The sequence below is a fragment of the Macaca fascicularis genome, chromosome 4, assembly GCF_037993035.2.
Source record: "Macaca fascicularis isolate 582-1 chromosome 4, T2T-MFA8v1.1".
NCBI lineage: Eukaryota > Metazoa > Chordata > Mammalia > Primates > Cercopithecidae > Macaca > Macaca fascicularis.
This window is the reverse complement of record NC_088378.1, coordinates 143,110,492-143,134,556: the sequence shown is the minus strand read 5'-3', so window position 1 is coordinate 143,134,556 and position 24,065 is coordinate 143,110,492. Positions and strand designations below refer to the sequence as shown.

The 24,065-nt window shown below is 46.1% G+C and overlaps 1 long non-coding RNA gene and 1 pseudogene across 2 annotated transcripts; one reads left to right on the top strand and one right to left on the bottom strand.

Moving 5' to 3' along the window:
* Nucleotides 1-10,034, bottom strand: LOC135970342 (patr class I histocompatibility antigen, B-1 alpha chain-like; annotated as a pseudogene). Its single transcript, XR_012434070.1, has 7 exons — nucleotides 9,647-10,034; nucleotides 9,247-9,516; nucleotides 8,729-9,004; nucleotides 7,850-8,125; nucleotides 7,631-7,747; nucleotides 6,967-7,013; nucleotides 1-964 (listed from the first exon to the last, which is right to left on the bottom strand). The product of XR_012434070.1 is annotated as a patr class I histocompatibility antigen, B-1 alpha chain-like (transcript).
* LOC135970354 (uncharacterized) lies at nucleotides 9,924-20,332 on the top strand. The gene is made up of 3 exons (XR_012434071.1): nucleotides 9,924-10,243; nucleotides 11,126-11,222; nucleotides 18,638-20,332. It is a non-coding gene; the product is annotated as an uncharacterized lncRNA (long non-coding RNA).
* Nucleotides 20,333-24,065: the final 3,733 nt, after the last annotated feature.

The window sequence follows — 24,065 nt, the reverse complement described above, 5'->3', positions numbered from 1 at the left end:
TTTAGCTGTTGAATCTGTTTATCAATTTTCTATTAGTACATAACCAATTACCACAATCTTAGTGGCTTAAAACAGCGCCCATTTATTTGTCTACATTTCCTTCATCAGAAATCCAGGCCTAGTGTGAGAGAATCTTTGTTCAGGGTTTCGAAAAGCAGTACCCTCATCTTAAGATTGTGATTCTCCCCCAAGCCTATATAGAGCTCATTGGCAGAATTCGGTTTCTCACAATTGTAGGACTATGGTTCCTGTTTCCTTTCGGGCTATCAGAGTAGACAGTGGGGAGAGTTTCTAATTCCTATTGGCCACCAGTGTTCTTTCCCCATGATCCCTCCATTTTCAAAGCCCACAGTGGAGGAAACCCCTCACACTGAACCCCTCTCACACTGTGAGTCTCTGTTCCCAGGAAGAACCCAGTCCTTTTCAGAGCTTACCTGATTAGGACAGTCCAAGCAGGATAATCCCCATCTTCAAGTCAACTGACTGGGGACCTGAAATCTATCTGCAAAACCCCTTCACAGCAGCACCTGCATTAGTGTCAACTGAGTAACTGGGGTAACGTGAGTAACCAAGGATGGTTATTGGGGTGTCATCATAAAATCAGCCTAGCTTAGCCTGGATCTTCCTTTTGTGTTTAAATAGAACATACAAATTGGAAGTCAAAAAATCGGTCACTGTTAATGATAATAAAATATATCTCATATAGCCATGGACAGTTTTCTTAAATATTAAAAGCAAATGACATGTTTGATATCTCATCATTAATTTAGAGCAAATGAAAAAGTTCAATGACAAGTCACCTCAAACTTAGCAGCTCAAATCAACAAATATTTATCACCTCCCACAGTTTCCAATGGTCAGGAATCCAGGAGAGGTTTCTCTGTGAGCTTCGGACTCAGGGCCTCTCACCAAGTTGCAGTCTAGTTGTCATCCAGGGCTGAATCATCTGAGGGCTCAGATGGGCCTGGGGATTCACAAGACACAAGAATCTCTCACATGGCTGTTGGAAGAGGCTTCAGGTTCTTCTTGTCTGGTCCCAGGAGGCCTCACTCCTAGTCACATGGACCTTTCCACAGGCCTGCTTATGACACAGCAGCCAGCTTCCCCCAGGGCTCATGATCCCAGAGAAAGAGAGAACCAAAGTAGAAGCTGCAGTGAATCTGGTGTTCTACACCCAGAGTCACAGATTATTATGTCAGCATTACTCTGTCAGTTAGAAGCGAGTCATTAAGTCCAGGCCACACTCACAGGGAGGGAATGAAGCTGCACCTCTGGAAAGGAGGAGAATCAAAGAATTTATATGCATGTTAACAGCAAAATTAACATTATTGTTTCAGGATTTTGTAAATCAAATACTTCTTGTATGTGACTAATTTTCTTTAATAGCTTAAAATTCCTTTTTGTAATGATTAAAAATTTGAGACAGAGAAAGGAGATACAACAATATCTCAGATTTTTTTGCAAATGCCTTTAATATTAATGTTCTCTTTGATGAGTTGCAACAAAGTTAAGGAAAATACAGTAGCTAGATCAAAGCGTCCCAAGACTTTGATGCCATGAAATAATGCCTTTAAAATCATAACTACCTTCATTTTTCTTCAGAAGTTTCTAATTCAGTTTAAGAATGGCCAAAATGCAAATTTTCTTACTCAAGCATCTACAAAAATATTTGCCTAATCAGGGTGCTTTGCAGTTAGAAAATTGTGAGTCTCATATCTTTGCCTGTGTAACTAGCTTAGTTAGCATCATGACAGTGATTTGGTCTGATGTGGTAGATGGAAATGGTTAACTTCAAACTAGGAACAAGATTTTTCAATAACTGGCTATTCAGTGAGCATCCTATGATCAGTTTAACATCTTTCACTGTGTTTTTTAATTAGATGTGACAGAAATGATTTGGACTCCAGTATGATTCTGAAAAACACTGTTATTTTGTGCTTCTAAAAGCAGCTCTTTTGTGTTTTCCCTTCTTATTGCTCTTTTATTATTTTGCTCAACAATGCTTTTTCTCTATTCTGTAAAAGTTTAATTCACTTGTATGGGTGGTAACACATGAGTAACATATCAAATTCTCAAATTCTTTGCAAGATACAATTGCCTTGCACATCAAATTGAACATTGTATATCAGAAAATGTAGAGAGTTGCCAATTAGCCAAGGATCAAGTGACCTATTTCTAGCCAAGGCTATTTTTCATGTTTTTCATGGCATCCTGGTCCTCTCTGTTACATGGCTCCTTACAATTGGCTGTGGCTTGTTTTTGTTGTTGTGGTTGTTGTTCGTTTGTTTGTTTTGAGATGGAGTATGGCTCTGTTGCCCAGGCTGGAGTGCAGTGGCACGATCTCAGCTCACTGCAACCTCTGCCTTCCGGGTTCGAGCAATTCTCCTGCCTCAACCTTATGAGTAGCTGGGATTACAGGCACCCACCAACACATCCAGCTAATTTTTGTATTTTTAGTAGAGACCAGGTTTCACCACGCGGGTCAGGCTGGTCTCAAAATCCTGATCTTGTGATCTGCCAGCCTCCAGTTTGACCTGTTTTTTTTTTTTTTTTTTTTAACTTCACCATACAAAGAACTCACATTCTATGTATTCTTCTGTGATGTATGTTGTGTGTAGGAGAGTTATCTCTGATGCAGCATGGTGTTTTTCCTTTTAATTCTTTTTTTTTTTTGAGATGGAGTTTTGCTCTTGTTGCCCAGGCTGGAGTGCAGGGACATCATCTCACCTCAATTCTCAAAGTGCTGGGATCACAGACATTAGCCACCATGCCCAGCCAACTGCGGCTTTGTTTTACCAGGAGTAGTTATTGCTAAGGATCCTTGTGATGAACTTTGATGTTTTCTTTTCTCTTTCATTTCCTTTTTTTTTTTTTTTTTTTTTTTTTTTTTTTGAGACAGAGTCTTGCTCAGTCGCCCCGGCTGGAGTGCAGTGGCCGGATCTCAGCTCACTGCAAGCTCCGCCTCCCGGGTTTATGCCATTCTCCTGCCTCAGCCTCCAGAGTAGCTGGGACTATAGGCGCCCGCCACCTTGCCCGGCTAGTTTTTTTTGTATTTTTTAGTAGAGACGGGGTTTCACCGTGTTAGCCAGGATGGTCTCGATCTCCTGACCTCATGATCCACCCATCTCGGCCTCCCAATATTACAGGCGTGAGCCACCGTGATCGGCCTTCTCTTTCATTTCCAAATAATCAGGAAAGGCACACAAGGTGCATTTTGAAAAATGCCACTATTGTTTTGTTTTTGTGGGCCAGGAGCAGTGGTTCATACCTGTAATCTCAGCAATGTCATAGGCTGAAGTGGGTGGATCATCTGAGGTCAGGAGTTTGAGAGCAGCCTGGTCAACATGGTGAAACCCGTCTCTACCAAAAAGAGAAAAATTAGCCAGGAGTGGTGGCATGTGCCTGTAATCCCAGCTACTTGGGATGCTGAGGCAGGAAAATCCCTTTAACCCAGGAGGCAGAGGTTGCAGTGAGCTGAGATTGCACCACTGTGCTCCAGCCTAGGCAAGAAGAGCAAGACTCAAAATAAATAAATAAGTAAAGTTTTATGATCAAGCAGCTAACTACCTGGTCATCCCTCCTGGCATAAGAAACAGAACCTATGAAGCCAACCTAGACTGTTGTCAAATCCTATCCCCCAGAAGGAACCTATATCTTGAGTCTTGTATTTATTATTCCTTTGCTTTGTCACTAAATATGTTTACAATAAGTATATATATACCCAAATCACAGTTTGACCTGTTTTTTTAACTTCCACATACAGAGAACTCACACTCTATGTATTCTTCTGTGACGCACGTTATGTGTAGGAGTGTTATCGCTGATGCAGGAGGCTGCTTTTCCATTTAGTTGTCTTTTTTTTTTTTTTTTTAGATGGAGTTTTGCCAGCTCACTTGATCTCAGCTGCTTGGATGAGCTCCATCCTGCATCTTTCCCTGCCACCCCCAGCACCAAGGATCTGAGGGATGGTGACTGACTGCACCACAGCCTGGGTCTGCTGCAGTATCCTTTCTTGTCCAGGCCCCACTCAAAGCTGGCCTCCTATATTACCCAGAGAGTGGGCCAAAGCAATATACTTAGATGTGGAATGCGGTGTTGCCAGAACGCAGAGAGGATCACCAGGTAGTGTGCGTCCTTCCTTCTGGTAAGGATACAAGATGCAAGTGTGTCTTTTACTTTGCAGGGGAGAGCCCTGCATGCCTGTAATGACTGGACCCATAATACTTCACTGCAGTGGCCACTCTTGAAACTCTCTAAGGTTTATCTTCACCTTCTGTAGTGCACATGTTTTGCCAAGGAATTCAGTGTACTCTCCTCTTCTTGCTCATCCATCTTGATTTATGTGATATTGCCAATGAAATGAACAGATTTAGTATTCTGCGAGATATCTGATTTTTCCAGATCTCTGAAGGTGATATTTATAGAAGGTTGAGGAGTTACGGTAGCCCTGAGGCAAGCTATCAATAAATGTATTAAAAATCCCATGTGAATGTGAATCATTCCATATCCATTTTCTAAATGGAATGGAAAGAATGCACTCACTAAATGCATGGCTGCCTGCCATGTGCCTGAGGCATTATCAATCTCCCCAAGTACTGATATCCAGCTGCAATCAGGGCTCCTATTTGGTCAAGTCTGGAGTAATTCCATTCATTCTTGATCCATATCAGACTTCTCCAGGGACAGATGGCTGAATTATATGGAGATAATAGGCAACCCCAACATCACCCCATCCTTCAGATCTCTAATGGCAGTGCTACCCCTACAATACCTGCAGTACCCTCCACAAGTCCCACCCTGGGGCACAATATTGCTTTTGGCTTGGCTGGGATGAGGGAAGTTTTAGAGGATTCCCTTTGGACTTCAGTACACTGACAGTCCTTACTCTCCAGACTAGGGACGCAGTGTGGGGGTGACCAAAGTTGCCAGTGCATGAAGGCCAATTATGCATGTGGGGAATGGGGAGATAACCAGGACTGGGTTTATGGACCCAGTGGTCCCACTGTGGGCCACAGTGTGTCCAGGTTTATTTCCTGGCCTCCTTAAGCTCCACTGTGGATTCTGAATCTAAAGCTTGACTGAAGTCTAGGAATTGAGACTGGGATCACGACTTTGTATTTGGTCAAACACCCTCGGCCTCCTGCTCCTCAATTCTTGCATTCTCATCATAGATATGAAGCAGTGCCCTCGCTGGCCGCCCATCTGTTCTGACCCTGGGACACCACCTTTCATTAACCTTCCCCACAACTCCTTGAGGGCAGAGCCCCCTTGGCTGCTACTCTGGGTTCTCACAGTAACCGTGTCCTCTATCTTTTGCAGGTCACTGCAAAGGAGGGTTCCTAAAGCATTCACTCCTGACCCTGAGGGAGGTGGGTGCACCCACTCCAGGTCTCACATTCACCACAGAGAATCAAAAACTCCTCACATTCAAAACTGTCCTGGGCCACATTCAGCCCACGAGCCGTGGGTTGGACAAGCTTGCATCTAGAATGTATGTACCACAACGACAGAAATTTTTCTGTTTTTACTTTAGTGATGCTTTCTAAATGCAAAACCAGTCATATCCCTAGCAGACAACAAATGTCAGTGGAATGAATGATCACTGTAGAGCATCTCTCTATTCTAAAGGCAGTATCTTTATTCATGTAGCGTCAGGGCAAATGCTGTTTTGTGGCAGCTAAAGAACAACATCATTTCACGTGGACATCGATGACGCCAGTGCTTTTCTCACCAGGGCTGCTTGTGCGTCCTCCCTTCCTTCCCCCTCCTCCCACACCAACCCTCCTGCACACTGCAGCACACAACCATATTTTTCTCTTCAGGAACAATAACCCTAGCCTTATGGGTACAATTTTCCAACCACATATGAATCTAAATTAGACTCTGCTTTATACATCCATGAGTTTGGATTGGAGCCAGTGCTAGGATTACTACAACTCAGGGCAGGAAGATGAGTAGGACAGCAGAAGAGGAGCTCCAACAGAAGGTTACTTGTGATGAGAAACTAGGGGACCCATCCTCTCTGCAAATTTCAGAATCCGGTTCCTTTAAAACGATTGGAGACAAGATGGAAAATACAATCCAGGAAAGAGCCCTGGGAGGAGGGCAAGATATGGACAGGTCTGAAAATTTATCTCTTGATAACACAAGGAGATTTCTATGCAGGGACCGCCCTAGGTGACATCCAACTCCCTGTGATCACAGGTCTTGGTGGGACAAGGTTCTACTGAACGGCCAAGGACAATAAAGGAGCAAAGATGACTCAGCCAAGCAGTGACCACATAAAGCCCGTGGTGGCCGGAACACAAACTGGGCACAGTTCCATCTACTCTCCTCCCCTGCAACAAATCAGCACAAGAAACACGTGGACTCTAGAAGGTTCTCATGTCTTCCATTTATTTTGTCTCTCAAATTTCAGGAATCTTCTCCTTTAATTAACTCATCAACCTCTCATGGCAAGAATTTGAAAAAGTAAATTTATACTCAGGTTCTAATTGTAATAGGGAAGGAAGAAGATACAGCTCAGTGCACCATGAAGTTGAGACAGAGATAGAGATATCCCAGCCCAACCTCCCTGGAACAGGAAAGATAAATGGGGAAGGAACACAGGTCAGCGTGGGGAAGAGGGTCATGGTGGACACGGGGATGGGGTGTTCTCCCCACCTCCTCACATTATGCCTACAGGAACACAGACACATTCAGGTGCCTTTGCAGAAAGAAAGTCAGGGTTTTTCAAGTCACAAAGAGAAGGCGTGAACAAATCTTGCCTCTCAGTCCCACACAAGGCAGCTATCTCACACTATAGAAAAAATATTCATGAAAAAATTCACATCCATCACAGTGAGGAGTGACACTTTAAACAGCCCATCACATGCTCAATACATCCAAGTCAAAGAAACCCCACAGCACAGCTGCGTCCACTGTTCCCCCAACACCCCCCACACATCAGGCCCCCCAGGGTCTCACCTTTAAAGCCATGAGAGACACATCAGAACCTTGGGCACTGTCACTGCCTGGAGTAGAACAAAAACAGGACCTGGTCAGACCCCTCTGGAGATGCGGCTAGAGGAGGAACTGTGGGGTTAGTGAGCTCCCCCATGGGCTCCCAACCACAATATCCCAAGGATCTCAGGGATCAGCCTCCTTCCTACTTACTTGCAGCCTGAGAGTAGCTCCCGCCTTATCTATCTATGAGAAGAAAATGTCCTGTGAGATATCAGAAAGGAGTCAGTGCCATAAGGTCCTACAGGAATCTCCTAGTCTTGGACCCCGGAGAAGTTTCCAGAAATGTGTGATTGCAGACCCAGGGCAGGATCAGGAAACATGAAGAAATCAGGTGTGGGTCCTGGACCAATTGCCCTCCTGAGGTCTGTCCTCAGCAGGGACCTTCCCTTGTGACTTGTGAGTGCTGGGATCAGGTCCCATCACCATAATCAAGGTGATAAATCTGTCCTTCATTGTAACAGGTGCTTTACAAAAGAGTAGGTGCTGGCACACAGGGCCCAGGCTGGGTCAGCCCATGAGTGTGGATGGTGCTTCCCAGTAACCAGACAGGGTACACTTCTACCTGGGGCTTGAAACCCTCAGTGAGACAAGAAATCCCAGACCCCACTCCTCACCCCTTCCTCACCTGAGCTCTTCCTCCTCCACATCACAGCAGCAACCACAGCTCCAGTGACCACAGCTCCAAGCAGAACCAGGCCAGCAATGATGCCCACGATGGGGATGGTGGACTGGGAAGACGGCTCTGGGAAAAGAGGGTAAGGTGAGGGGTCCTGACCCTGCTAAAGGTCTCCAGAGAGGCTCCGGCTTTCCCTAAAAGACATGACACCCCCATCTCCCTCTTTACTCCATCTCAAGGTGAGGGGCTTGGGCAGACCCTCATGTTGCACATGACAGGTGTATCTCTGCTCCTCTCCAGAAGGCACCACCACAGCCGCCCACTTCTGGAAGGTTCCATCCCCTGTAGGCCTGGTCTCCACGAGCTCTGTGTCCTCAGTTTGTTCCTCTCCATCCCGCTGCCAGGTCAGTGTGATCTCCGCAGGGTAGAAGCCCAGGGCCCAGCACCTCAGGGTGGCCTCATGGTCAGAGACGGGGTGGTGGGTCACATGTGTCTTGGGGGGGTCTGATGGGAAGAGTCAGAAAATTCAGTCATTTTGCATCTGTCATGGGACACTCCACCAGCACGCATGTGACCATCTTGAGAATGGACAGGACACCTGGGGTGGGGAAGGGAGCACAGAACCCAGACACCATCCTGGACACAGGCACCTGGGATAATCACCTATTCCGTGGAAAATTCTATTCCCTGAGGAAGGAACAGTGACTTCTGGTCCTGACCTGAGTGGAGGCTGAGGGACTCAGAGGAGCTGGACTCAGACCCCCACACACATTGAGTGTGAAGCAGAGAACAGGGCCTGAGAGGAAAAGTCACGGGGCCCAAGGCTGCTGCCGGTGTCAAAGGGAACCCCTGATCAGTATTCGAGGGATCATCTTCCCTTCATTCCCTCAGAGATTTTATCCTTAATTGTGTCAGAGAGCAGGGCGGACTCTCAGAGTCACTCTCTGGTACAGGATCTGGAAACCCAGGAGGATTCCTCTCCCTCAGGACCAGAGGGAGGGCGATATTCTAGATTCTAGTGTTGGTCCCATTTGTCTCCCCTCCTTGTGGGAGGCCAGCCCGGGAGATCTACAGGCCATCAGGGAGGCGCCCCGTGGCCCCTGGTACCCGCGCGCTGCAGCGTCTCCTTCCCGTTCTCCAGGTATCTGCGGAGCCACTCCAGGCACTCGCCCTCCAGGTAGGTTCTGTGCTGCTCCGCCGCACGGGCCGCCTCCCACTTGCGCTGGGTGTTCTGAGCCGCCATGTCCGCGGCCGTCCAGGAGCGCAGGTCCTCGTTCAGGGCGATGTAATCACTGCCGTCGTAGGCGAACTGTTCATACCCGCGGAGGAGGCGCCCGTCGGGCCCCAGGTCGCAGCCGTACATCTTCTGGACGGTGTGAGACCCTGGCCCCGTCCCCGCGGTCAGCCCCGCCCACCGAGCCTCGCCCCGCCCCGACCAACCCGCGGGGATTTTGGCCCAAACTAAAAAGGAAATCGGGTAAAGGCGCCTGGGGCTCTCCCGGGTCAAGGGTCCCTGGGTCCCGCGGCTTCGGGATGGATCTCGGACCCATTGACTCGGGGCCACCCGGGCCGTCGTGGGGGATGGGGAGGGGTCGTAACCTGCGCCCCGGGCCGGGGTCACTCACCGGCCTCGCTCTGGTTGTAGTAGCGGAGCGCGGTCCGCAGGTTCACTCGGTAGGTCTGTGTCGCGGTCTTCATGTTCTGTGTCTCCCGGTCCCAATACTCCGGTCCCTCCTGCTCCACCCACGGCGCCCGCGGCTCCATCCTCGGACTCTCGGCGTCGCTGTCGAACTGCACGAACTGCGTGTCGTCCACGTAGCCCACGGCGATGAAGCGGGGCTCCCAGCGGCCGGGCCGGGACACGGCGGTGTAGAAATACCTCATGGAGTGGGAGCCTGGGGGCGAGGAGAGGCTGAGATCCGCCCGACTCTCCTCCCGGCGCGGCTCCCCGGGTCCTGCGCCCCCGCCGGGAGGGGCCCTCGCTGCTCCCGGCAGAGGCCGTTTCCCTCGCGACCCCGCACTCACCCGCCCGGGTCTGGGTCAGGGCCAGGACCCCTGAGAGCACCAGGAGGAGGGTTTGGGGCGCCATGACCGCCATCCTTGGCGTCTGCGGAGACTCTGAGTCCTGGTGGGTGAGTGGGGACTTTAGAACCGGGACTGTGGCGACGCTGATTGGCGTCTCTAGAAACCCGACACCCAATGGGAGTGAGAACGGGGTCCGCGTCGTGAGTATTCCGGAAGAAGGACACGACGCAGGTTGTCAGAAGAAGAGAAACTGCGGAGATGCAGAATCCCCAACGCTGGGACTCCCCAATCCATACACCGCCTTCGGGGCCTGAGACCCTGAGAGCCACACCTGGGGCCCTGGGACTTCGCCCTGACCCCGCTCCTCCTGTGCCAAGCGCTCTGTCTCACTGTTTCCCTGAGTCTTGGCCCAGGAGCTGTCTGAGAAACCCCTGGGCATGGGCCCCGTCACTCTCCCTTCACTTTTCATCCCGGAATCTCCATCCCTGAACTGGACTCCCTGCCTCCCACTCCTTACCTGTCCCCCAGGACTCTTCTAGAAGAAAACTCACCCCACGGAGCTTTGTGCCAGAGACTGAGCTTACTCTGGGAATGAAGGTATAGAGACTTTTTGTTTGTTTTTTGGTTGTTGTTGTTTTTCTTTTTAAATCTGGAAAAGTTGCGCCTGAGTGCATGAGACAGAATAGAGATCAGATTGCTGTTTGTTTATTAAATACATTGGGTTGTAGAATCTTGGTAACCCCCGAATGATCGAATCTAATCGGTAAAAAATGTGACTTTGGCCCCTTGATTTATAGATGTGTCCGAAAGCGTTACAACAGGACTCACAAAGCTCCTAAATTTCACTTTCGCAAACAATGTGTCTGTGACTCCCGCTTGTCGTATTTTAAATGTACCATCATTCCAGAGCTCTGAGTTTCTCTGTGAGTCCTGGATATTTCCTCAGTATAAACTAGCACACTGTGTTACTGTATGTTGCAAAAAGCAGACATATAGTTTGCAGACTATATGTCCGCAAACATTACAGACTATTCACCTCACAGTTGCAACTGTTCAATGCAGTCACAATGCCCCTCACCAGTGCTCATGCACTGCCTGTTTTTAGGAAGTATCCATTTCTAAGTGTTGTGTATATTTTATAGGAACACTTAGTATTTTTAAAACCTGATTAACATAAAAGCAATTAGTTTTTAGGCAGACCCACATAACGTATTAAAGGCCAACTGCCAAGGACACCCTGCTAGGCTCTGTAGATGGATATATTAAAATCCATAAAACAATGTATTGAAACCTAAGAATTCTGCTGCTTTCGAATTCTTTCCTCTGGTCCTTTTCCTCAGCGCCTGCTTCTCCAGGCCTTCCTTCAGTCCCTCTCATCCTTCAGACCCTCCTCTCCCTTTAGTCCCCACCGCACTGTCACTTGTGAATTGTGACACTAGCACTGTCCCATGACCTGCTACGTGACTGTTGTCTTCACAGTGGTCCTGCTCCTGTCAGTCAGAGTGTGTCATTTCTCCACCTAAAACACTCTGGTGTCTCCACCTCGGTCTTGTGAAGCTTCTGGAGTGTCAGGCAGGTGAGTATATGAAGGGATACCTGGTTCATCATAGGCACTAAATTAATTTTTATAGACTTAATGAATGAAATATGAGTGTATTAAAATGCATCCCAGATAATTATGAAGTGTAAAACACTGAAAAAGTTCAGAAAGATTTTATTTTATGTAACTAGTGTGCATATCAATTCATCAATTCATTCATGTACTACCACCCCTGGCAAAACAACACCCATTTATCTACTTCTAGTTCCTTCGTCAGAAATCTGGGCAAGATGTGGATAGAATCTCTGTTCTGGGCTTCCCAAAGCTGTGTTTTCATTTGGAATCCTCCTTCAGGTTTATAGAGAGGTGGCAGAATGCAGTTTCTTACAGTTGTAAGACTAAAGTCCCTGTTCCTTGCTGGTTGTCAATGTAGAGAACGTGAAGGGCTGCGCTCAATTCCTGGTGTTCACCAGCGTTCTTTCCTACACAGCCCCTTTTTTTTTTTTTTTTTTTTTTTTTTTTTTTGGCAGAGTCTTGCTCTGTAGCCCAGGCTGGAGTGCAGTGGTGCAATCCAAGCTCACTGCAAGCTCCACCTCCCTGGTTCACGCCATTCTCCTGTCTCACCCTCCCAAGTAGCTGAGACTACAGGCGCCCGCCACTACGCTCGGCTAATTTTTTTTTTTTTTTTTTTTTTTTTTTTGTATTTTTAGTAGAGACAGGGTTTCACCGTGTTACTCAGGATGGTCTCAATCTCCTGACCTCTTGATCTGCCTGCCTCAGCCTCCCAAAGTACTGGGATTACAGGCATGAACCACCGCACCCGACCCATAGCCTCTTCATTTTCAAAGCCCACGGTGGAGGAAACCCCGCATGCTGAATCCTTCTCACACTCTGTTTCTCTATGCTCAGGAAGAACCCAGTCCTTTCAAGGGCTCACCTGATTAGGACAGTCCAAGCAGGAGAAACCCAGCCTAAAGTCAACTAATTGAGGCGCTTAATTATATCTGCTAAATCCCTTCACAGCAGCACCTACATTAGAGTTGGTTGAATCACTGGGGGAAGGTGAATGACCAGGAGCTGGCTGTTGGGGCCATCATAGAATCAGCCCAGCAAGGATTGGATCTTCCTTTTCTGTTTAATTGAGAAACAGTAGGAAATTGAAGTTCAAGTAAAGTGATCATTGTGAACGATATTAAACTACATCCTCTTCGGCCATGGAAATTCTCCTTACCTTTGAAAACTAAATTACATGTTTAATATCTTATAATTTCTTTAGGCCAGATGTGGTGGCTCACGCCTGCTATCCTAGCACTGTGGAAGGCAGGGGAAGGCAGATTTGTTGACTCCAGAAGTTCAAGAACAGCCTGGGCAAAACCCCCATCTCTACAGAAATATTAGAAAATTAGTTAGGCATGGTGGTTCATGCCTGTAGTCCCAGCTACTCAGGAGGCTGAGATCAGAAGGTCCCTTGAGCCCAGGAGGTCGACACTGCAGTGCATGGTGATCATGCCACCGCACTCCAGCCTGGGTTACAGAGTGAGACCTTGTCTCAAAAATAATAATGATGATGATGATACATTTGGAGCAAATGCAATTTAACATGTAATAATACATCCTCTCTTGTGAAAATGTATTATTTATTTACCATTGAGTAACAAATTATGTAACACTTAGCTCAAAACAACAAATATTCATCATCTCCCACAGTTTCCAATGGTTAGGAATCCAGGAGAGGTTTCCCTGAGTGCTTCTGGCTCAGGACCTCTCACAAGATTGCAGTCCAGTTGTCAGTCAAGGGCTGCATCATCTGAGGACTTCACTGGGGCTGAGGATTCACAAGAAAGATGGATCAGTCACATGGCTGTTGGAAAAGGCCTAGTTCTTTGTTATCTAGTCCCAGAAGGCCTCAGTTCTCAGTCACATGGACCTTCCTGCAGGGCTGCTTATGGCAAAGCAGCTGGCTTCCCCCAGAGCTCATGATCCCAGAGACAGAGAGAGAGAGAGAAGGTGGAAGCTGCAGTGAGTTTTATGTTCTACACCCAACGTCACAAACTGTTATGTCAGCATTATTCTATAAGTTAGGAGTTGTATTAGTGCATTCTCACACTGCTATAAAGAAATACCTGAGATTGGGTGATTTATAAAGGAAAGAGATTTAACTGACTCACAGTTCTGCATTGCTGAGGAGCCTGCCCCAGGAAACTTAGAGTCATGGCAGAAGTGGAAGCAAACATGTCCTTCTTCACATGGTGGCAGGAGAGAGAAATGCAGAATGAAGCAGGAAAATGCCTCTTATAGAACCGTCACATCTCATGAGAATTCCCTCAGTATCATGAGAACAGCATGGGGGAACTGTCCCCATGATCCAATCACCTCCCATGTGGTCCCTCCCCCAACAGGTAGGGATTACAATTCGAATGACAATTCAAGATGAGATTTGGGTGGGAACACAGAGCCAGTCCATATCAGAAGTGCCTCATTAAGTCCAAGCCACACTCAAGAGGGGGAATTAAGCTGCACCTCAGGAAGGGAACAGTATCAAACGATTTGAATATATGTTAAAAGCAAAATTAAAACTATTGTTTCTGGTTTTTCAAAATCAAAGACTTCTATTATCTAATTATTTTTCATTAACTCTTTAAGCTTGTCTTTTAATTTAATTGTATTTTAAGTTCCAGGGTATATGTGCAAGATGTGCAGGTTTGTTACATAGGTAAACGTGTGCCATGGTGGTTTGCTGCACCTATCAACTCATCACCTAGGCATTAACCCTGGCATGCATTAGCTGTTTTTGCTAATGATCCTCCTACCACTGCCCTCTCCCAACAGGCCCCAGTGTGTGTTGTTCCTCTTGCTGTGTCCATGTGTTCCCATTGCTTAGTTCCCAATTATAAAAGAGAACATGTGTTGTTTGGTTTTCTGTTCCTGTGTGAGTTTCCTGAGGATAATGGCTTCCAGCTCATCCATATCCTTGAAAAGGACTTGATCTCATTCCTTTTTATGGCTGCATAATATTCCATGGTGTATATGTACCATATTTTCTTTATCCAGTCCATCATTGATGGGCATTTGGGTTGATTCCATGTCTTCGCTAAGGACTATTCACTATTCACTATTCCACTGTGAATAGTGCTGCAATGAGTGTAAACATGCATATATCTTTATAATAGAATGATTTATATTCCTTTGGGTATATATCCTGTATTGGGATTGCTGGGTCAAATGGTATTTCTGGTTCTAAATCTTTGAGGAATTGCCACACTGTCTTCCACAGTGGATTAACCGATTTATTTTCCTCTAACAGTGTAAAAGCATTCCTGTTTCTCTGCAACCTCGCCAGCATCTGTTGTTTCTTGACTTTTTAATAATTGCCATTCTGACTGGCATGAGATGGTATCTCATTTGTGGTTTTGATTTGCATTTCTGTAATGATCCGTGATGTTGACCTTTTTTTCATATTTTTGTTGGGCACATGTGCGTCTCCTGAGAAGTGTCTGTTCAGGTCCTTTGTCCACTTTTTAATGAAGTTGTTTTTTTCGTGTAAATTTGCTTAAGTTCTTTGTAGATTCTGAATATTAGAACTTTGTCAGATGAATAGATTGCACAAATTTTCTCCCATCCATAGGATGTCTGTTTGCTCTGATGATAGTTTTTTTTTGCTGTGCAGAAGCTCTTTTGTTTAATTAGATCCCATTTGTCAAGTTTTGCTTTTGTGGCAGATGCTTTTGGCGATTTCATCATAAAATCTTTGCCCATCCCTATGTCTGGAATGGTATTGCCTAGATTTTCTCCCAGGGTTTTTCTAGTTTTGGATTTTACGTTTAAATCTTTAATCCATCTTGAGTTAACTTCTGTGTAAAATGTAAGGAGGGTGTCCAGTTTCAATTTTCTGCATGTGGCTAGCCAGTTCTCCCAGCATCATTTATTAAATAGGGAATCCTTTCCCCATTGCTTGTTTTTGTCAGGTTTGTTGAAGATCAAATGGTTGTAGATGTGCAGTCTCTTTTCTGAGTTCTCTATTCTGTCCCATTGGTTTATGTGCCTGTTTTTGTAGCCTTGTAGTATAGTTCTAAGTCGGGTAGCCTGATGCCTCCAGCTTTTTCTTTTTGCTTAGGATTCTTCTGGCTATACAAGCTCTTTTTGGATCGTCATGAATTTTAAAATAGTTTGTTTCTAATTCCATGATAAGCTTCTCTTTTTAAATTCATGATTAAAAGTTTGAGAAATCACAGAGCTTTGGGTGCTAAGGGAAACACAGTTGGAGACAGAGTAAGGAGATACAACAGTATCTCAGTTTTTCCTGCCAATACCATTGTTATTAAATAACAATATTCTCTTCAATGAGTTAACACAGTTGAGAACATAGAGTAACTAGATCAAATAGTTCCAAGACTTCAGTCCCTTAAAACTAACGCCTTGCAAATAAGTCTTTGTTTTGTCTAAGATGTCTCAAATTTAGTGGAAATATGCCCCGAGCACCAATTTTCTTATTGAAATAGCATCTTCACTAAACATTTGCCTGCACTTAAAAAAAAAAAAAAAAAAAACCTCTGCTCTATGGAGTAGCTGTTCTTTTGTTTCTTTACTTCTCTAATAAAGTTGCATTCACTTAGAAAAAAATTGCCTAATCAAATCGCTTTTCACTTACGAAAACGTGAATCTCATACTTTATTCAGCCCATCTAGCTTAACACGATGCCAATAACTTTGGTTTGAATCTGTAGCCCGAAATGGTTAGCTCGAATTGAGAAACAAGTTTTTTTTTTTCCTCAAAAACTTACTATTCGGTGGGCATTCTATAATAAACTTAACATCTTTTGTTATGGTATTCAATGAGATGTGATAGAAGTGATTTGGACACCACTATGATTCCATTAGCACTCTATTATGTGCTTCCAAATTTTTTTTCTTTTTAGCAGTCCTATTCTGTTTTCCATTTATATTTGCTATTCCATCACTGGGTATTCCTTCCTACTCTTTTCTTGTTTCATATGTTTTGATGAATGATGTGCATTTCCAATTCCGTAAAAGTTTAATTCAGTTTTATGTGTGGTAAAATGTAACATCAGATCCTTTGCAAGGTGGAATTACCTTGCACAGCAAATTGAACATTGTATAATTGAAAACCTAGAGAGATGCCAGTGAGCGAAGCATCCAATGGCCTATTTTTAGCCAAGGTCATTTTCATGGCATCCTGGTCCTCTCTGTCACGTGGCTCCTTACAATTCTCTGTGGTTTTCTTCAAATGTAAGTAGTTCTTGTTAAGGATCCTTGAAGTGAACTTTGAAATTCTTTTCTCTTTCATTTCTATAAAAAACAGGTCTATTTTAATTTGGAAAACTCTGTTTAGGAATTACAATCAAGTAACTACCAGGGTGCCAGCACTGGTGTAAAACACCGAACCTGTAAAGCTCCCCCGGGCTGCTGCCCATTCACTTTCCCCAGAAGGAGACTCTATCCTGAACCTGTGATTTTTATTCTTCTGTATTTCTTTAAAGATTTGTGCAATAAGTGTGTGTGTGTATATATATATGTGTATGTGTGTATATATGTGTGTGTGTGTGTGTGTGTGTGTGTGTATGCCCAAGCCAAGTATCAGTTAGTTTTGCAGGTTTTTAAGCTTCCTGTAAAGCAAATTCCTACTGCATTTATTTTCCCATGATGCACATTACATATAGGAGTTATCTGTGGTGTGGGAGACTGTCATTCACTCATTTTTACTGCTGAAGGTTTACATTTTATGGTTATACCACAATTTCACTACTTTCCTATTGATGTATATGTGGCTGATTCCACTTTTTGCCTTATACATTAGTGTGCCTGTCTCCTGTGCACATAGGTAAGAAAGCCCCCCAAAGTGGATGATTAGGAATGGGTTGGTTGGATGATACGTTGTATGGACTTTAATCATACTAGATAATGATAATATGATTTCCAAAGTGATTGTGGCTATTTAAACTTTTACAATAAATGTGTAATACTTGATGAGGTGTTCTGAAAACACTGCAACGAAGGCACTGAGTGAAAAGTCACTGTCTTGGCAGTAGAATTACAGCAGGCATTTTCATTCAGACTCTGTTAATAACTTCCTGTTGTTTACTTGTTTCTTATATACCGTGGCGTTATACTTTTGGCATATAGATTCAGAAAATGCTTACTTATAGCACAATCACACAGGGTTATTTTATATTAAGGAAAATTTCATAAGAAAAAGGAAAAAATGGAGGAAGGGAGGGAAAGAAGGAGGAATGGAAGGAAAAGTGAAAGAAGAAAAGGAAGGGGAAAGGGAAGGAAAGGGGAGTGAGAAGGAGGGAGGGTGAGAGGTTGAATGGAAATAGAGAAGAAAAAGAGGGAGGGAGGGAGGGACAGAAGGAAGGAGAAAGGGAAGGAGCAAAGGAGAAAAGAAACTAAAATAAAGAAAAGAATAGGTGTTGAGAAACTAGAAATCCTATGTATGGGTAATATTATCAAAATGGGAGGAAATAAAATAGATGTAGTTAACCTCTATGGAATAATGGACATATAAGAGGGCTTCATGAGTTATCCGTTGCTGTGTAACCAACTACCCCCAAGTTTACTTAAAGCCATGAACATTGACAAACTCAAAAGCATAACACAAATACCAGCAAAATGGTGCCAATGCAGATAGAAGTAGTTGAATAAGCAAAAGGATTTTACAAATTGGAATAAGTAAGAGTACAGTGGTGTGCAGATGAAAATGATTTTGCAGTCCAGATACTCCAAAAAGCAAGTTCCATCATGGGATTAAAGTTACAGCATTTTATAGGGGACACACCTGTCAGAAGATATAGTGAGGGAGACAGGTTACCCTGAGAAAGGCGACAGACCAAGATGCGAGTGTGATCCCCCCGTGATGGACAGAAGGAGAGAAGGTCTCCTGGACATGTCCTAGACCACAGGCAATCTAAGGAGAGTTAAGCAAGGCCATAGAGGAGTCCTCGAGGTACAGTTGGTCATCAGAGGACTCCCCTGTCTCCCAGGAATGTCCTGCCTTAGTGTCACTGGTATGACCCGTCACTGGTTGGGAACAGCCCATGGGAAGCAGAGCCTCAGCACCAATGCTACTGAGGGTGTCAGAGCACAGGAGCAGGGCCTTGGGAGATTACCCAGGAGTGTGACTCAAACCTTCTGCCCTGACCGGTCTGGGCCCTTTGAAATCAAGTCATCTCGGGCTGAATTGCTGGATGATTCTGCTCACGTAAAATGAGGCAAGGGGAACCAGAAGGCCCCAGGTGGATGTCTGGTTTCCACATACACTTCTGCCCTCATTGTGTGAAAGTAGCCATGCCTCCTCCTGGGAATGAGGGTCTATTACCTGGGCCTGGAGAGGAGCAGAATCCTCTTCTTACCAGGTGGTCTCTGGGCACACACTGTCCAAACTTCTCTGGTGACAACTGTAGTTCAGTGGGCTGTCTTTTGTCTTCTTTTAAGGATACCCTCTAAGGTTGGCTCTTAACAAGGAAGTGGAAACCTCTGTTCTATCTGCAAGGAAGTGAATTCAGACAAGAACCTGAATGAGCTTGGAAGTGGATTCTTCCCCAGAGTCTCAAAGAAAGAACGCAGACCTGCCCATACGTTCATATTAGCCCTGTGAGACTGTGTGGACTTGCAACCGACACGACTGTGACATGATAATTAGGTGCTGTTTAAAGCCACTTGGTTTGTGGTAATTTGTATGGCTATGGCAGCAATAGACACCCATACAGCAGAGAAGATGCCCTCTCTCCCTGGCCTCTCAGATCCTGGAACTCCTCTCTTCCCTGACCTTCTCCTCTCTTCCCTGAATCTCGTGCCCTTGTCATCCCCTAGGCCTCATCATGCCCAAGAACCCCAACCCTTCCATGCTCTCAATCTCGCACTTCCCCCCATCTGGCCATCTTTCCACTCATCCCATGCAAGGTGGCCACAGGCTCTGAGGACACAGATACTATCATTTTTTTCATATGCTGTGATGTAATATCAGTGACTACTCATTGCCTATGTGCCTGCATTCCAGGCTTGAAGTGCGTTCTGCAGTACATCAATTCCAACAATCCTTCCACCCCACTGAGATTCCCAATCTAGTGATCCTGCCATCTACTCCCTGTTACTCACCCTTGGTGTCCTCTCCTCCCTCCTTACCCGTTTTGAATTCTATGGTAAATAATTTCTATCCCTCCCTTGCCTCTCCCTTGAGTTGTCACACTCACCTGGCAAAACTACACAGCTGGTGGATTCTACCTCTGCCCACACTGCACCTGCTCCCTGAGCTGCAGAAGAGCAACACACAGCACACTGACTGCTCTCTGTACCTTCACGACCCAGACCTCATGGGGAGCCCCCACCACGGCCAGCAATCACCCTCTCCCTGCATGGCTCACCCTCAGCCTCCTCCGGGCCTGGGTGACTCTTACACACCTTCTCTGTGTGCTCACATATCCAACCCTCCATTCTTACATCGGCTGATGACCTTGGTTCCTACCTCACTGAGAAAACTGAACACATTAGAAGACAACTTCCCAGATTCCACCACTGTCTGCTCATGCATTTGCGGCTGCATCACATGTCAGGCATTTTACCACGTGGGGGACTGTTGTGGGTTAACCATCCCGCTCCCAGCCAGAGCCAGTCCCTCTTGTGGTGCCCCAAACGTCATCCCTTCTCATCCACTTAAAGGTGTCAGTTCATCCATTAATATCTTTTTTTCTCTTTATCATCAACCTTTTTCCTCTCTCCCCACTGAATCACTGTGGCAGTCGTGAGAATGCACATCCCAGCCCCTCAGCTAGAGGAAGCAGAATTGGTGATGGCCCCAACTTTTGAATCCTGAAACCTATTGTCACATTTACTCTAAGACCACACCTGCCCCGTCTTTTCCAGTCAATGACTAAGGAAAGCAGGGCAGAAATTAGGGCAGAAACATTTCTTCTCTGAAGGCTGCCTGAAGCTTCAGGGCTCCCTCCCACCCTTACTGAACTTCCCTTAGCCTGCACGGGGTCTAGGATGCTTCCAACTGACCTTCCTGAACACTCTACATCACTGGGGCTCAGAGTTGCTTTGTGGTCTGATGGCTTTCCCAGCATTTTCTCTCTCATGAATTTCTCTCACAAGTATTTTCCCTAATAAAACCTTACACGTTTACTACTGTATTGGGGTCTGCTCCTCAGGGGACCCTAACTAACACAAGTGCATGAAGGGTGATCCATGAAAACAGGCAAAAATGAGAATCTGAAATAAGCTTTCCCACTGCCTGGCAGGTCAAGAGGGTGCCACCCGGGTTGGTGGGGGACACAGAAACTCCATGGCACAAGGTGCAGCTGAGCTGCTGTGGGTCTCACCAGTGCTGAGCTGAGAAGATGCCCTGGTTAGAGGGTGCTATGGCAGGTGTGGTGATAGAATGCCCTGTAGAATAAGGATGGGGTTGGGGGAAACCTACAAAGACAGGGGAGTTGGCTGGTTACTACTCGGCTGCATTGTTGCCCTATGAAAGGATCATGAGAATCTGTGGAATGTTAACAGCTGTCACTGGCTACATGTGACAGCCTCTGCAGTATCTCATGGAGAGGTCTTTATCTCCTGTAACAAAAGGGCAGATAGCATGGAATGGTAGCTGAAGACGTCATTATGAGGGCCACAGTGCTCCAGAGATGTTTGACACTCAGCCAATGCAGGCCTGTTACAGGAAAGTCAGGGCCCTGGTGGGGAAACCTGAGATTCTGCAAACTGGAATAGGATTATGCGATGGGTGCTGTCTAGGATCTTCGGGGCATGCAGAGGAAGCTCACCCTTTTCTAGTAATGGTTCCCACTTCTTATGCTGGAAGATGCTACAGAAGCCTCATCCCTATGATGCCGTGGGAATCCCACTTAGGAGCTTTGCAGGAACTAGCTAGCACGTCCCCATAGGAGGCTGGGGACCACTTCTGGGATTGGAATTTGAGGGCCTTTGATTAAGGAACCAGAATTTCAGTCTGAATGAATAAAAATCATTTGGCTTGGAGGCACTTTCTCAGGGTACGGGTTTATCAAACACCCCAGGACTTTGACAAATGGAGGTTATTCCACTGCTGGGATGGATCCATATAAACTGGAAAAAAAGATGCCCAACTCTCAACAAGGTAGACATGTCTTAGTTGCTCTGGAACATGTAGGTGATGGAATAACGAGGCTGAGGAAAGGGGGCATGGGGAAGGCCCACCAGGACTATGCTCTACAAGAGGGCCCAGAGGACACACTTTCCACCAGAGCCTCAGGAACGTGATGGTGAGAGGGACCTGCATCATTAAGAAGTGTCGGGGTGTTGTCCTCTGCAGGCTGGGGATATGGTAGTATAGATGGTCTCAGAGTTGCATTTATTAATATCCTTGGGAAGAGTGTGGCCCTGAAGAGACAGAGACCAAGTGGTGACAGTGACCTGCAGAAGCCAGAGGGCACGGTTACTATGGCAACTTCAGAGGAGCAGCCAAGAGGACTCGAGCTGCAGGTAGTGTGGGGAAGGTTAATAGAGGGTGATGTCCCAAGGTTAGGACAGGTAGCCAACAAGGGCGCTGCTTGATGTCTATGATAAGAAAGAAAGAACTGAGGAGCAGGAGGGTGAAGGTGTTTGACCCAATACAAAGTCACGATCCCATCCTCAATGCCTAGACCTCAACCAAGATTCAGATTCAGATCTCAGTGACAGAGGAGGAATCCACAAGATTCAGATTCAGATCTCAGTGACAGAGGAGGAGTCCATATCCCTAGGAGAAAGACCCTGCAACCCCACGGAAGTATATGCTGGGACAATTCCCTCAGTCATTCGGCAGAGGAACCTATAGTAATTTACACAGGAGACTGTACACTGGGGAAAGGAAACAGGCAGAACTGGGGGGATTATTAACACTAGGTGTGAGCTACATGGATGCCCAGATGCCCACAGCACCATCATGTCCCTCATCACAGCTTAGGGAGGCCAGGGAGTAAACCTGGACACATTATGGCCTACAATGGGACCACTGGATCCATAGACTCAGCCCTCGTTATCTTCCAATTCCCTGAGTGCATAATTGACACTGATGCACTGTTAGGTGGAGTCACCCCCACACTGAGTCCCTAGTCTATAGAGTAAGGGCTGTCATTGTGCTGAAAGCCCAAGGGAAACCTCTGACACTGCCCCCATCTGGCCAAATCATGTGCTGAAAGCCCAAGGGAAACACCCGACACTGCCCCCATCTGGCCAAATCAAAAATCATAGCGTGACCCAGATGGGTCTTGTGGAAGACACTGCAAGTATTTTGGGGTTGCACCACCAATAGAGAGCTGAAGGATGAGGGGTGGTGTTGAGGCTGTCTGTTGTGTCTATGTAATTCAGCAACCCGTCCCCGAGGAAGCCTGATGAGGTCTAAAGAATGGATGAAATTACTCCAGGTATGGTCAAGTAGGAGTTATAATTGCAACTTCTATGTTGTCTGAATATCACTGATAGAGCAGATTAATAAAGCCTCGGGCACACAGCATGTAGCTGTGGATCTGGTGAGTGCATTCTTTTCCACTTCAATTAGAAAGTGGATATGGAGTGATTCACATTCATGTGGGATCCACAAAACATCTATTTATAGTTTGTGTCAGGGCTATTGTAACTCCCCTGCCCTCTATAGCATAGTCTTAAGACTGTACTAGCCACACTGGATATAGGATATTAAATCAGCTCGTTTTATTGACAACTTCCTGTTGACTGGGGTGGATGAGCAGCAGGTAAGAGGTGCACTGTAGTCCTTGGCAAAACACATGCAATCCAGAATGTGAAGACGAACTTGACAGAGCTTCAAGAGTGGCCACTCGGCCGAGAGCAGTGGCTCATGCCTGTAATCCCAGCACGTTGGGTGGCCAAGGTGGGTGGATCACCTGAAGTCGGGAGTTGGAGACCTGCCTGACCAACATGGAGAAACCCTGTTTCTGCTAAAAATACAAAATTATCCGGGTGTGGTGGCACATGCCTATAATCCCAGCTACTTGGGAGGCTGAGGCAGGAGAACCACTTGAACCCGAGAGGCAGAGGTTGCAGTGAGCCAAGGTGGTGGTAATGCAGTCCAGAGTGTGCAACAAGAGTGAAATTACATCTCAAAAAAAAAAAAAAAAGTGGCCACTGAAGTGATGTTTTATGGGTGAAGAAGTGCCAAGTGTTTACCAGCTTACAGATGTGTCCCCTCCAAGGTAAAAGACAAACTGTTTCATCTTGCATCCTCACCAGAAGGCAGAAAGCACACTGCCTGATGAGGTTCTTTGAGTTCTGACGACACCACATTCCACATCTAGGTAAGTTGCTTTGGCCCACACTCTAGGTGACATAGGAGGAGGCCAGCTTCAAGTGTGGCCTACACAGGGAAGGACCCTGCAGCAGATCCAGGCCACGGTGCAAGCAGCCAGCATCCCTCAGATCCCATGGTGCTGGTGGTGCCAGTGGTAGGGAAAGATGCAGGATGGAGCTGAACCAAGCACCAGTGGGAGAGTCACAGTGGAGGGTCTCAATTCTGGAGTAAGATCAAGTCATCCACAGCAGAGACATATGGCCCCTGTCAGAAGCAACTTTTAGTGTTTCTTGTCCTGATTAGATAGAATGCTTGACCACAGGACATCAAGCAATGATGTGATTCCAAGTGTCTTTCTGACCCACAAAGTCGTAAATTGCGCAGGCTCAACAGCATTCATCAGGAAATGAAAATGGTCCACCCGGGTTGAGCTTGAATCCCATGTTGACCCCGAATCCCACGTTGACCCCCACAGAAAACACCCAAGTCCGAAGTGGCACTGAACAAGCAAACAGACAAATGGAAGTTAGTTGCCTTCACCATGGGTGAGCCCAGGCCTGGTAGGATGGGCGCATGAATGGAGCAGCCACAGTG